Genomic DNA, 16,178 nt, shown 5'->3' with positions numbered 1-16,178 from the left:
AATGAAACAGGAAGACAATTGAAATGTCTCAGATCAGATAGAGGAGGAGAGTTCACATCTAATGAGTTCAACTTATACTGCAATGATCATGTTATAAAAAGACAAGTCTCTGCACCGAGAACTCCACAACAAAATGGAATAGCTGAAAGAAGAAATAGATCTATTGTGGATTGTGCAAGAACACTAATGATTGAAAAGAAAGTTTCACAAACATTTTGGAGAGAAGCAATAAGCATAGCTGTTTACACCTTGAATCAAGTTCAATTGAAGAAAGGTACTTTGAAGACACCTTATGAAATCTAATATGGCAAGAAACCTAATGTAAGTTATTTTAAAATAGTTGGAAGTAGATGCTATGTTCATAAAGATGATAGAAATGGCAAGTTTGATCAGAAGAGTGAAGAAGGAACATTTCTAGGTTACTCTTCTAGAAGCAAAGCATTTAAATGTCTGATCAAATCATCTAACAAAATGGTAGAAAGTGCAAATGTGAAAATTGATGAATTTGTAGAAAGAAATGATGAAGGAAATTCCAAAGAACCAGAACACTATGATGAATTTGTCTATGTTCAACAGAGAAGTCCTACCAAGAGGACTGTTGAAGAAATTCAAGAAAATATCCAGTTACCGAGTGATGAAGAAGATCATACAGAGCCTACCAAGCCTGTATTAGCCAAGTATGTCAGAAGACACCATGCACCAAGTCAAATTATAGGAGATAAGAATGATCCAGTGATGACAAGGAACAAACTAAGACAGAACACATGTTTGATATCTGAATTTGAACCGCGAATAGTGAAAGAGGAATTTAATAGTGAAGATTGGATAAAGGCTATGACAGAAGAGATTGATCAAATCAAGAAGAATGACACATGGACACTGGTCCCAAGACCGACAGCCAAAAATGTAATTGGTACAAAATGGATTTTCAGAAACAAGCTAAATGAAAAAGGAGAGGTCATTCGGAACAAAGCAAGACTAGTTTGCAAAGGTTATGCCCAAGAAGAAGGTATTGATTATGGTGAGACTTTTGCACCTGTTGCTAGACTTGAAGAAGTAAGAACATTGTTGGCATATGTTGCATTCAAAAATTTCAAAGTATATCAAATGGATGTCAAATCTACATTTTTGAATGGAATATTAGAAGAAGAAGTTTTCATTGAACAACTTGAAGGATTGTTGAAGACAAGAATAATGATCAAGTGTGTAAATTGAACAAAGCTTTATATGGTCTAAAACAAGCACCTAGAGCATGGTATGAGAGATTGCACTCATATTTGATTAAAATTTGTTTTATAAGGACAAGTGAGAACAACAACATGTACATGAAGAATGATGAAAATGGAATACTAATCTCAGCTATATTTGTTGATGATATTATATTTTGTGGAAATGACTCTCTATGCAAGAAATTTGGAAATGAAATGAGCAAAGAATTTGAGATGTCATTAATCGGTGAGATAAAGTATTTTATAGGTTTACAAATACTGCAAATGAAAAATGAGATTTTCATTACCCAATCCAAGAACATAAAGGAAATCTTGAAGAAATTTGGAATGGAGGATTCAAAACCAGTAAGTACTCCTATGACTACCAACTGTAAACTATCAAAGAATGATGAATTTGTATCTGTTGATGAGACACTTTACCGATCTATGATTGGAAAACTGCAATATGTTGTTCACAGCAGGACAGATATAGCACATGCAGTAGGTATTGTTGCAAGATTCTCTGCAGATCCTAAGGAAACACACATGACAACAATCAAAAGAATTTTCAGATACTTGAAAGGCACTGAAGATTATGGCTTAGTATATCAGAAAGGAAATTATTTTGATTTGAAAGTTTATACTGATGCTGATTGGGTAGGCAACATTGATGACAGGAAAAGCACAAGTGGAGGAGCATTCTTTTTAGGAGAAAGACTAGTGAGTTGGCTTAGCAAGAAACAAGGATGTGTTTCTCAGTCAACAACTGAAGTTGAATGTGTTGCAGCAGCACTGAATTGCACCAACATTGCATGGATCAAACAACTGTTGGAAGGCATAAATGAGAAAGTTACCAAGCCAGTAACTATATTCTGTGACAATACCAGTGCCATTAATATTTCAAAGAATCTTGTTATGCACTCTAAGACAAAGCACATATCTATCAAATATCATTATCTTAGAGAAGAAGCTCAAGAGAAGAAAGTGGTTTTGGAATATGTTAGCACAAAGGAGCAAATAGAAGATATCTTCACCAAGCCACTACCAAAGGACACTTTTGAATTCTCAGAAGTAAGTTAGGGGTCCTACCCCTATCTTCCATTCACTGACCGAGTTTGATGAAAGCATCACTTCGACGACTCTATTAAATATCTTTTGGGGAGTTGATGCTGAAGTGATACACTTTAGAATGTTTTTCTGAAAGTGTACTGGAAATAATACTAGAATTATACAGAGAATGATACAGGGAACAGGAATTGAAGACAAATGCTCTGACCGGGACTCAGTTAAATAACTTCTTACAGAAAGAAATTATGTTTTAGTTCTATTCTTTTTGGCATTGTTGTCAAAGGGGGAGAAGACTATTGTATAAGAGAAGACCTACCAATAAGGGAGAAGACTAATGTATGGGGGAGAGCATTTCAGCATTTTTAGAATCATAGCAATCCGAATCTTTTAAAGGTCAAATCAATTGGTTTTGCCATCAATGCCAAAGGGGGAGATTGTTGGCAATACTACATCATAACAGACAGTGAGAGATTGTTGGCATTTCAATAAGGATATTGAGAAGGTTGTTGATGATTATGGACATAACTGATTAAAGATGTTTTACTATCTTGATATTATTATTTTGTCATTGATGACAAGAAATTGATTTTCTAATTCAGTATGATGTTGCCTTATCTTGAGAAGTATGATATGAAGATTATAAAGAAGTCAGTAAAGACACAAGAAAGAATATGATGAATAAAGGGATAAGGTATTCAATGGGAAACTCTACCGAATCAGACAATGATGAGATCATGATGTTTTTAGATTGTTTTAACATCATACATATGTTGTAAAATGTAAAGGTTAATACTACACTATGATATCAGGCAAAGAACCCAGTTGGTAAACCCTAAGGTTATCGCAGTCAGATAATGAAGGTAGAATGTCTACCGAGTGAAGTTTAGTATTTACTGAGTTGTAACCGAGCTATAATAGAATGCATTTAATGTTTACATGTGATATTTAATGAAAGAATCTAATGAGTTGGAGCAGATCAATGATTGGTAAGCCGTGGAAGAAGTTTGTTAACAAATCTAAGGCAATGGAAATTCGGCATGAAGATCTATAGCTCAAATTGAACCGCATTACCCTAACACAAGTTCCAAGGTAGATATGCAAGTTCCAAGATGGGGTAAAATGTTTTCAAATTGAAAGATACAATAAACCTGGACAAGATTGAAGATTTGATGGCTATGATTGATCATGGGAAATGTGATCAAGGAGATTAAGTGGTTAGAACATTGTTTATAAATAGGAAACTATTGATAAACAATGTATGCGGGCAAGTGTATACACATGGATGCTACATAGTGATTACCGAGCACAAAAGCTTGAAGACCTGTTAGAATAACAAAGTATTTATGCCCAGTAGATAGACAAGATTAGTTCTATGTCTAGATTGTACTGAACAAATAGGAATCTACTTTAGCATTTTAGATGTGAAGTTGCAGATAGATTTTCATTACTGTTATTTTGTGAAAGTGATAGAAAATCTCTTAACCGAGTGGACTTAACAGTCTTATATGTAAATCCTCTAACAAGGTGACATTCTTATTGAGTGTTTGAAATCCTTTGACAAGGTCACTTCTAACAAAGTGAAGATCCTAATAGATCTGAGGGAAATCCCTTAACTGGGTCATATCTAGAAATGTGTTTGTAATCTTTAACAAGATTTGCTTTTAACCGAGCATACTCTAGAAGAGTATATTTCTTAGTGGGTCCAAAACCCCACAGTGGTTTTTTCCCTATTTGGGTTTCCACGTTAAATCTGGTGTTATGAGGTTTATATTGTTCATATTCTTTTGAGTTTGCATGTTTGACAGTTATTTTGGTTATATGACTGATATATATGTTATCGAGGTTGAATGTGATGTTTTTGTGGATGATTAAGTTTGTATGATTCACCCCCCGATCTCATCTTGTTGGGTATTGGATTTGTACTTATATTAAGTATCAGAACTATCATAAACATCTCACATCTCATAAATCAATGCAATACATCATCACATTTTCATTCCTCTCATCATGAATCATACATTCACATCATAATCAAGATCAAGAGAATTTATCTAAGCATCACATCATCCTCATAGAATCTCATATCGAAACATAATGCATATCATTCATCATTGCATCCATCACATGCATATCTATCACATCATCATGGAATCTTTCTTCACTTTCATATCTTCATCATTCTTCCAAACTATCTTCATAATTCTTCCAAACTATCTTCTATCATTCTTCCAAACAATCTTCCATCATGTCTTATACAGGATGTATCTTTCTTGAAACCAGATGTTTTGATCAGTTCTTATACAGGATATATCATTCCTGAAACCAGATGTTTTGATTAGCTCTTATACAGGATATATCGTTCCTAAAACTAGGCATTTTGATTAGTCTTATACAGGATATATCATTCATGAAACTAGATGCTCGATCATCCATGTCTTATGCAGATGGTATCATTCTTGAAACCAGATGCTCGATCATCCATGTCTTATACAGGTGGTATCATTCCTAAAAATAGATGCTCAATCATCCATGTCTTATACAGGAGGTGTCATACCTAAAAATAGACTTGATCTCATTCCAATCAATCTAATCAATCTTATCAAACCCATGCATGCCATCACTATCCACTCTTCTATCTTTCAAACAACATTCTTCTTCTTTCAAGAGATCATTCATGCCTTTAGTGCATAAATGATTTCCCGAGGGGGCATTATCATATCAAATCTTGACATCAATTTCATATTAGTTTCATATCAAATCAATTCTTCCTATCTAGGGCATCATTAATATCATTCATCAAATCTGGGGCATCATATCGACAGTTTCATATCAAATCTATTTTTCATATCCATGGCATCATATCGATAAAATTTTGACATCATATCCGACACATCATTTTCTTTGAATTAACATGTGCACACACGACACTTCAAAGATGGGCAAAATGTAGATGTATAAAAATGACCATATTCCTAAATGAATATTTTATATTCATTTCTGTATTTAATTAAATCCAATTTAATTGAACTAATCACATTCCTCTATTTAATTAAGTAAATTACTCAATTAAATTCATTATACCTCTTTTGCCATTTAATGGAATAAATCATTTTTATTCAATTAAATCCCCTATCCACTTTTTAATTAAATTCAAATTTAATTAAATAGTTATCCTAAATTGAATAAATCTAATTTATTTAATTTCCTCAATTGCAACCAAATTGAATTAAATTCATTTTATCAATTAAATCCTATTATCCCTCCATCCACTTGCAAAATCCTACATCCCCCACTTGCTTCCTAAAACCTATTTCTAATCTCGTTCTAGACTCTTCTAATCACTTCTAATTAGCCTAACCCATCTCCTAAACTTTGTCACATGCCTAAGCAAGGGGAGGTCACTTCTCAAACCCTTAAAGTCTTTGATAACCATTAAAGGCTTCAAGTCTTCAACCACTTAATTTTGCAAAGTCTCCCAAACCATTAATGGTTAACTCAACCCTCCAACATGATTAAAGAATTTCCATTAACTCAACCTCCATGTAACCCAAGGGTCTCATCAAGCATTCATTTCTTTGACCATGGTTATCCCTTAATCATTTGCACAAGATTTTATCCTTTGATTAACTCTTAAACCAATGGGTAATCTTGAATTAAGCTTGACCCTTACCCTCTAGATGACCATGAGATCTTCTCAGGCATTTAATGTCCCCAACCCCTTCTCTCAACCCAACCCTATGTTGACATTTGTCACCATTTCATTGGTGCCAATTGCAAACATGGATTGAGCAACTTTCAAACTCAATCCTTGATTAAACCTTTCAATCCTAGCCATCCATTGCCCTATTTTTTCTATAAATAGAGCTCTCATTCCTCCATTCTCATATCCAAGTTTTTAGTATCATACTTATGCTCAAATACATTCAAGCTTTCACATTTCATATATGCTCATCATTTAGCCTCTCTTTTAACTAGGAATTAGTCTAAATATGCATGTTTAGAAGTATATTCCTTATCATTTAACTTAAATCAGGAACTAATATAGTATGCTAGGATAGTCTTGTTTACTAACCTCATCATCTTATAGCTAGTTTATTGCATTTCATTGTAAAATAAATCAAAGCATCCCTCGTTCTTGTATTTGCCATCCCTAAACCATTTTGCTCAGTGATCTGAGAGCAAAAACATTGGTTTGAGGGACCATGCAAGATAGAGAACCATGGAACCATCCTTGGGAAGCTGAGTTATGCTTCATAACTCCATAGCTTGCACCAAGAAGTCCTGTGGGTGTGTGAGAAAGGCTCTTTAGACTCCATTTTTCACATTTTTAGTTCTATCGACCGCTTTTCCCGCATACAGGTTCAACTTGGACCACCTCCATTATATGAGCCAGTGTTTGTACCCATGAAAATGGGATATGGGAGTGTTCCACCAACGCCAAGGGAAAATGCACCTTTTGACTGGAATCAACTGAATCTGCAACATGAAATTCAAACTCAAGCACAAAGAGCCACAAATAGTGGTGTGCACCAACAACAAGTGTTGCGACAATTGAGGAATGCACAAAAGGCACAATCAAATGCGCAAAGAAGCAATGCACAACAAAAACAATATCGCATTCAACAAAAAGTTGCAGTGTCTTCTGCACCATTACAAGTCAATTCAAACTTGCAACCACCACAATTCTATCCAACCCAACAACAAAGCAACATTGATCAAACTTTTTATGATGAAACAAGTCTCCAAATACAAAAACTAGAGGAGAAACTAGCTCAAGAAAAGGAGATATTGGAACAAAAAGTGAAAAACATTGAGAAGAATAGATCACAAATGTCCAAAATGTTTCAAAAATTTCCAGGTCGAAATCCAAATATTGAGCCAATTGATGGAAGATCTCTTATCGAACAATCAAACATACGAGCTCTCCTCTCACAAATAGAGATGATGAAACAATTTCAAGAAAAGAGACAACAACAATATCGCATTCCACAACAAGAACAAGAAGGTATTTACTATCAATCATATTTTCAACCATCACAACCAATTGTTCAATAGGTCGAACATTTCCAATAGACACAACCAATGTTCCAACATATACCACCAAAACAACCAATGGTGGAATATCAACAAGTTCAACCAACATATCAATGTCAACAACCACAACCAAACATTCAAAAACAAAGGTTGCAATACACACCAACCCAAGTTTCAAACATGTCAGAACAATTGAACCAAGTCCAATATCAAAACATGACATCAAACCAAAAACAAGTTCAAATTCCAGATACAACTATGTCAAAACCTCGAAAGAAAGGTGGCTTTATTGCAAGGATCTTAAGGAAATTACCAAGTGAGTTCTTTGAGGAAGATCAAAATAATACACTTATGTCTAGTAATGCCTCATCCCCCCGCAAACAAATTGACTCTCCAGTGGCATCTATCCCTACACCTTTAGAAGTTTCACAAGAACCTTCCATATTGTCCTCATCAAATAATACACCCAAGGATGAAATTATCCAAGGGCTATCCATAATTGATTGCCAAGATAATCCAATTCATGATGCACATCCTTGCCATGATTCAGAAATACTAGACCCAATGCCTCCATGCACTTTATTTCCATTACCTCTTTTAGAAGACCCCATTCAAAGTCCCTCTTCCTCATGTTCAAGCATTGATTCCTTGCCAGAATGCATAAAAAATGTTCAAAGTGCATTTCCTTCATGCCAAAACATTGATCCCTTGCCAAAATCCCCCATGCATATCCAAAGTCCAACCCCATGTCCAGAGGATAATTTAGAGCATGAAGAAATGTGTCTTAAAATAGATCAAGTTCAAGATCCCAAAACCTTATCATCCCATCCAATTATTGACCAAGACCCCATCTTCCCAGATACTCATGATGATTCCCCTATTCTTTTCCATCCTATCCAAAGTCCTATTGACACTCCATTCCTTGAGCAAGATCAAGATATCCTAGTCCATCCAATCCCAAACGATCCCCTTCCATTTCATGAAAAAAATGTCCTTTCAAATCCCATTGACATTCCACTTCCTAAGAAAGATCAAGATATTCTTTCCATCATTTATGATGTTCCCATTGAAAGTCAAGAGAAAAGCACCTTTAAAGAGGATTCTAATGATCTTCCTCCTTGTCAAGATCAAATTATTCCTTTCAATCCTCCACAAGATCCTTTTGTTCCTCCATCTCCTTGTCTTAATCCTCCATACACACTCCAAGGTCTCATTTCTTTTGATGATCCCATTATTCATCCCATTCCATCTCTTGAAGAGCCTATCATTGATCCATGTCCACCACACAATCCTAGATCCCCTCATGATCCTAATCCCCCTCATGATTCTAACATATTGGTGCAAGATGTTCATGAACCCCCTACATGCACAATGGGTTCTTCCACTTTGGTCCATTCCAATCCAATTCAAGATCTCATTATTTATGTCATGTCATGTCCACCTAATAATGGACTTGCATCTTCCTCTAAAAGCACAAAGTATCTTACATGTCAAAATATTCATAAACGCAAAGGGGTAGACATTCATGAGAAAGAACCCCTCCATATCAAAGAAGATCTTAAGGGTCATGTCTACACAACTCACTCTTAAGACATTGGTATCCCTCCATCAAAATCAAAATATACACCTTCTCCATCAAACCTTCCATCTATCTTAGGTCCTTATATCCCTTCCTCCTCTATGTAAGGTCAACAAAGGCACACATCCTTGAGTAAATTTCATCCATCCAAAAGAACTCCATTGCATTCATATCCATCCATGCATTCATTTCCCCCTCCAAGCAATTTGGATGCCAAGTATAAAAGTCATAAGTCTAGCAATCCACATGTATTCAAGGATCAACATGTCCAATATAATCAACATGTCAAAAGAAAGAAAAATATGATCTCTAAAGAAAAAGAAAAATCCAAAAGGTCACAAAGGCCCATTTCTCAAAAACAAAAGTCAAAATCTATATGGGTTCCTAAATCCCTTGTGCAAGCAATGCACTCCAAGGAACCACAAAAGCCTGAAAAATCCAAAACAATGTGGGTTCCAAAGCAACTTCTTGAAGCACAAAAAGAAAAATCCAACTTGGCCTCCAAAATTGCTATTCCTCCATCCAAACCTCTCAAATTTGTTCCTCCATCAATTCCTTCTTCCATTTTGGGTCCTTATGTCCACAAATCCCTAGCTATTCCTTCATCAAAATCTCCATATACAAAACCCACTCTTCCTCCATCAGTCCATCACCCCTCAAAGTGTGTGCCAATGTTGATCTTGCCTTCATTTCCATCCACTGAAGCCCAATTTTTCCAATACCCTATCCATTATCCAATGCATATTTTCCATCCTTCCATCCCTTTGGTCCAATTTTTTGCATAAATCCTTGCCTTAGTTTCATCTCATTTTCCATGTCCTTATCTTACCAGCGTCTTTGAGCATACTTTTAAAGGTCATGATCCATTTTTTTTTCAAGGCTACTGTCCAAAAAAAAAAAAAGGATGCTTGAGTCCTTCTTTCATCCCCTATCATGTGTCCATCTTCTATTGAAAAAGTCAAAAAAAAATTTTTTAAAAAAAGTAAAGATAAAATAATTCATCCACTGGTGAAAACCTGGCACGCAGGTGCCTTGGGCAAGTACCATGATGAAAACCTGACAAACAGGCATCATGCTTAATATATGAATTTCTTGCATACCATACTTAGGGGTAGGTTTTATCCTATCATATCCTTTTGTTCTTCATTGTTCTAATATCCTATCATACCCCTGTCATTACCCTTCATATCCTCTTTTTCACCTTTGATCTTGACAAGGCTGAGGATCTTCATGAGCATCATGCATCCTATTCATAGCTTTTGGTCATTTATCTATTGACTTATTAAAACTTTTCATCCATATTCCATTGGCTTATCACCAACCCTTTGTCCATATTCCTTGGCTTATCATAACCTTTTGTCATTATCCATACACAATCCTTATCATATTCATATCCTTTGTCCATTTTTTATCTTTCTTATCTTGTCCATATCCTATCATTGTCCATGCTCTCTTTATGTCCCTTGATCTGGATCTGACATATGGAAATGAAATGCAAAACATGTTTTTCAAAAACCTCTTGACATATCCCTCATGCCATGTCACTGCCTTACATTTTCATATCCAGTCGCTTGTCCCATTGTCTCTATAATAAAAAGCCTTTGTCTTCCCTCTATTCGCCAACATTTCAGAAAGCTTATTTATTCACCTGTCATATTCCTTGCCTTGCTAGACACTGGGGGCAAAATCCTTGTGCATATGTTCTGGTCTTGGTCATTGTATATGTCTTTCAAATTTTCATTGGGTGCGCACCCCTTGTCATGATCAATTACTGAAGTTATTGCTGCGTGCAGACTAGAGCTTTCTTATCAAATAATGTCTTGAAAAAATCCCTAAAAATCAAAGAATGTCTTACAAAAATCCCTAAAAATCAAATAATGTCCTGAAAAATCCCTCAAAATCAAATAATATCTTGAAAAAATCCCTAAAAATCAAATAATGTCCTGAAAAAATCCTTAAAAATCAAATAATGTCCTGAAAAATTCCCTAAAAAGTCAAATAAAGTCCTGAAAAAACAAACAAAAAAATTGTAAAAAACTCGAAAAACCCTAAAAATTTCAAAACATCAAAATCCAAAAACAATTTCTTTGGCATTTTGTCAATAAATGATTCCCTTGTGCATAGACAGATCGTTGAGCATACATCCAACGACAATCAATCAAACATTATGCTTTAATGAAATCACGCATTCACAGATGAACTATTCGTCCAAGCAAGCATTCAACCTAATCACAGTTGTCATATCAATCAAAATAGCATCAACATTACCATTCGTCCTTGTCAACATTATCATGGGTCTTATACAGGGTGTGGTATACTCGAAACCAGACTGTGTCCTATCTTAGATGGGGTACCACATTCCCTGAAACCAAACAGCATGATCATTCTTGTTTTCCACTTTTGACAATGATGATCAGACTGTTTGTTTGACTTGGTTGAATTTGTGGGTCTTATCTTTTTACTGATTTATCTTTGGCTTCAATCATGTTCCTATGTTGCTCAATGATGTCACTGAGTGATTTAGAGTGACCAGGATGGTTCATGGTCCCTTTCCTTTTTTTATTGTGTTTGTTGTTTGTGGAATTTTTGTCACAAACTGGGGCAACTATATCATTGGGTGTCTATGATAAATACGTTCACTTTGTGAATGCTGCACATACCTCGACCCTTGATGTATGCACCCTAGGATGCTTCACTCATTCCTTGTGTACGATTTTTCTATCTTTTGCAAAAGGGGTTGCATTCCAGCTCTGGCCTTCAATGCCATGATGCTCTGCATCCGCTTTGCTACATTAAATAAAGGTTCTCACCTACTTATGTGCATTTGTGAAAGAAATTTTTTCCTTCATCTCTACTTGTCCTCTGTCTAATTTCTTCTTACTAACATTTCTTCCATCAGTCTTGGCAGTCCGTTCGAACCTATCATCTTTTGTCATTCTTATCGATCACTTGGCCTCTTTTCTGGATTTTTCCAGCCAATTCCTCGAGGGGGGATTCATATGTCATTGTTATTGTCTGGGGCATTTTCATTATTGTTCTTTGAAACAACACTTAGAATTGCATTGTCTCAAAGAGGGGCAAAATGTAGACATCTAAAAATAGTCAACGCTTGTGGAGTCATACTTTAACATTTGTGCATTGCCTTATTTTAGGGTTCTTGCATCACATTAACATTTCTTCTATGTTGCACACTTGGTCTTTATCATTTGCAAGCATCGACTCCTTCTTCTGCATTCCTCATTTATCATCATTTTGGACATTGTCAATCCTAATCAATGATAGAATTAGGGTTTTGTCCTCTTGTCAATCTTTCAATCATCTTTAGCTTGTTAGTAATCATTTGCGATTATCAACTTGTCAATCTCATCATTTTGTGATCGATTTGTCATCAATCCTTGTCCTTGTCAATCTTGTCATTTTACAATCGATTCATCATCGATCTTTGTTCTTTTCAATCATGTCAATTTGGATCAATTAGTTATTGTTCCTCATCAATTGGTGCCTATCAATTTGATCTCCTTGTCAATCTTGGTCAATTTGTCATTGATTTTTGTCAACCAATCTCAATCATTTATCAACGTTGGTCCTTTGTCAATCAAAATCATGATCGAAACTACATTAATTTCTTGTTGTCTTGACCTAATTCCTTGTCCTCTTATTTCTAGGTTTTTATGATTTGTTCATTTAATCCTTTTCTTCTTCTTTGTGGGTTAAATAAATCTATTTATTTAGTCCTAGGTCTCTTTCATGAATTAATTAATGGATGAAAACCTATTAATTAATTCACCTAATTTCTATTTCATCTTTTTCCTCAATTTTCTAATTCGGTAATTTCTCCTAATTTCTAATTTCTATTTCTATTTCAATCTTGTCATAATTTGTCATACATCTTGCATAGCAACTTGTCAGAATTTGTGCATAATTTGTCATACACCTTGCATAGAAATTGTCATACATTTGTCATAATTTTTCCATTCTTGATTTGAATTTCCTTTCAAACCTCTTCATGCTAATCTTGTCTTCTGTCCAATTCGTCTATAAATTGGATGATTTTCTTCAATGAAAAGAGATCAATCACATTTTCGAGTAACCTTATGCTACGAATTTCATCTCTCAACAACTTGCTTTCCACTTGCATTTTGCACTTGTAGGTGAGATCCACATCAAATTCGAAGGTGAAAGAAGTGTTGGCATTATGTGAACCGACATGAAGACATAGTGACATTGTATGTTGTCATTGATGTCAATATGTGTTATGAAGAGAACCAGAGATTGTTGGCATTATGTGAATCAACATGAAGACATAATGACATTGTATGTTGTCATTGATGTCAATATGTGTTATGAAGAGAATCGGCATATGTGATAGGTGAAAAGAGAGAGGAACCAACATATGTATGAACTGGTTTATATGCCAAAGTGAAGAGGCATATTTGTTTAAGATGAACCAGCATGTACTTATGGGAACCGACACATGAAAGCATTGTATGACTACTGGTTGGTAGGTAGCTTCCACTTCAGGATTTTTGGTTGGAGTATCTCAAGTCTGTGTGACTCAATCGGTGATCTTTGTGTGATAAGTTAGTAGTATAATGGAGGACAAATCGTGTTGCCATGTAAGCTCTGTGCATGTGAAGGATCTTGCATGAAGAAGACTATTTCTATCTACCTCAGGAATGTGTGAAGTCTGTCAAATGGTGATAACGCATGATGGGTTATCAGCCACCATGAAATCAGTGGAAAATGGATGATGGAGAATGTCCTGAGATCGATTCAAGATTGTTGCATCTAATACAGTATGATTCAACGACCAGGATTGAACCGCCTGAATTGCTTAACCTAACAAGTTTAGGGTTTAGGGTTTTTGCTATCAACCTATCTATTTCCTATAAGGTCGATGTTGTGTTTCTTTCTAAGGTTGTTGGCAAAAGTTGTAAGTGTGTATCCAAGGGAAGAGATACGTGATTCTTGCCAGACCAAAGGAGAGAAGAGATATCTGCAAAGTGAATGTGCAGAAGGAGAAGAGGAGCCAAAACGGATCTGCATTAGCATTGAGTATTGTTAACAAATCATTGAAACTCCTGTTGATCTCTAACCACTTCAACAGTTGTAAAATCCCCTAACAGGGTAGCCTTAACTGGCTTGTTGCAAAATCCCCTAACAGGGTGGTCTTAAAAGGCTTTATTCAAATCCCTTAACTGGGTAACTCGAAGTTAATGAGTTCTGAGAAGCAATAGAGCTCAGGAGATCCTTTCAACTATTGAGTTCTTGAAATCCTCTAACAAGGTGACCCTAACGGGTTTAACCCTTAATCAGGTATTGTAGCTATCCCTTAACCGGGTGACCCCTAACAGGATCGGTTCCTAGTAGAACCTATTGTAATGTCTTTAACTGGACAAGGCTCCTAACAGAGTGGACTTCAAAAGAGTTCAAAAGAAACTTGTGGGTATTCATCCCCACCATGGTTTTTCCCAGTTGGGTTTCTACGAGAAAAATATGTGTGTCATGTGCAATTCTTTTATTTTGTGATGCTTTGTTTTTACCTGTTGAGCATATGATGGTTCTATGTTTTATGCCTATCTATAAAACATATTGAACTCACTATTATGAAGAACCGATGTTAGTTTGCCTGTTCATGCATGAAAGAGTAATGGTACTATAGTATTGAGCTAAGAGGAAAGTTTAGCCAGTGATTGGTTTATGACTGTTTGAGCGGTACTGGATACTACCGGTTGCACTTTGTTTTAATCAGATTCCTGTTTGTCAGTCTTTTGGAGTATTTGTTCTCAAACTAGTTTTGGACTGTATTTGTGATTGTACTGATTCACCCCCCCTCTCAGTATCAATTTGGTACTAGTGGTTCATCATTGAGTTATCAAGAAGAACAATGGAGCCACATGAAGGAGATATTTGCGTCGGTTTGCTTCGATTTCATTTAATTTGAATATCTTGTCTTTATGTCTTGATTGATTGGATTAAGATTTCTTTCATAGCAGCTTTAGGTTTTGTGGTTGTCATAATTGCTATTGTTTTGATGATTCTCAATTTCCTGATCATACAAATACATTATCCTACCAACAGATAATCCTGTCAGAGTAACTAATTATATGAGTTTTTATATAGAATCTGTTGATGGTCTAGGATATCAGTTTCTATATTATTATAAGAATTTGTTCATGCCTAAGAATATCAAGAGTTGATTTTGGTATTTGGCAGAAATAACTGAAATGCATAATCGTACCAACAGCTAATTTTGTGGCGAAAATATATCAAATTTTCCTTGTGTCTACCAAATCCTTCAATACACCCTCTATATAAATAAATCCCCTCAAGACATATTATTCACTATGTAGTACTAGTAGTGCCATTGTTTTCTATCCTCTTAGACATATTCATCTGTTTAGACCTCATTTTTGCTTCATCACTGTGATTTTGTATCAATGGAATACATAGATTACAATTTTGAAATGGAGGATGCCTTTGATGCTATGATGAGAGATGTTGAGGATGAAGAAGAGCAATTCAAAATGGAGGACTCCTTTGACGCTCTGATGAGAGATTCTTTCAAAATGGAGGAGTGTGAGTACTTAAAAGATTTAGAGAAATTTGACACTTTGGCACAAAGTGTTTCGATGGAAATGGAAGAATGGAGGAGGTGGTAAGTCAATTCATAACCTTGTAAACCCTACTTTCTTAATTTTAAGTCAATTCATACTAACTGATGTTTTTTCAGTGAGTTTTGCAGTGATGTGTTTGAATCCACTCCAATGGAGATATGTAGATTGTAGACCTGCAATTTGCTTTGTCTCAATATACTGAGGTAACTTCTAATTTATTGCCTTTTATTGTTTTTTGTTAGAAAATTTATTTTACTTTCTTTTGATTCATGCATTCTATGTTTACAAAAATTTCACTGTTTAAAGAAAAGGAGCACTTGGTATTTCTTCACTCCTAGGGACAAAAAGTATAAAAAAATTTGGATTGGCTTTGAGAAGTGCAGATTAACCCATTACCACTTGGATTGGTAATGGAATTGAAAGAAATTTTGTATTAAAATTGATGGAATTGTTATTTTCTATAAAAAATTGTAAGAAAAAGTTTTGGTGTAGTTAATTATTCGTGTTGGATATTATTACACCTTACTTAAGTTTACTTAGGTACATTCATATCATAGTAGTTTGGATATGAGACACTTGGGTGTTTGTGCCACATTGGGATAGTTTGTGTAGGAGAATTTCCACCTTTTGTGGTTTTATCTTGTTGTTACATTCCACATTCGGTGGGCAATC

The sequence above is a fragment of the Cryptomeria japonica genome, chromosome 5 (assembly GCF_030272615.1).
Source record: "Cryptomeria japonica chromosome 5, Sugi_1.0, whole genome shotgun sequence".
In the NCBI taxonomy this organism is placed as follows: domain Eukaryota; kingdom Viridiplantae; phylum Streptophyta; class Pinopsida; order Cupressales; family Cupressaceae; genus Cryptomeria; species Cryptomeria japonica.
Note: the sequence above shows the minus strand (reverse complement) of the source record.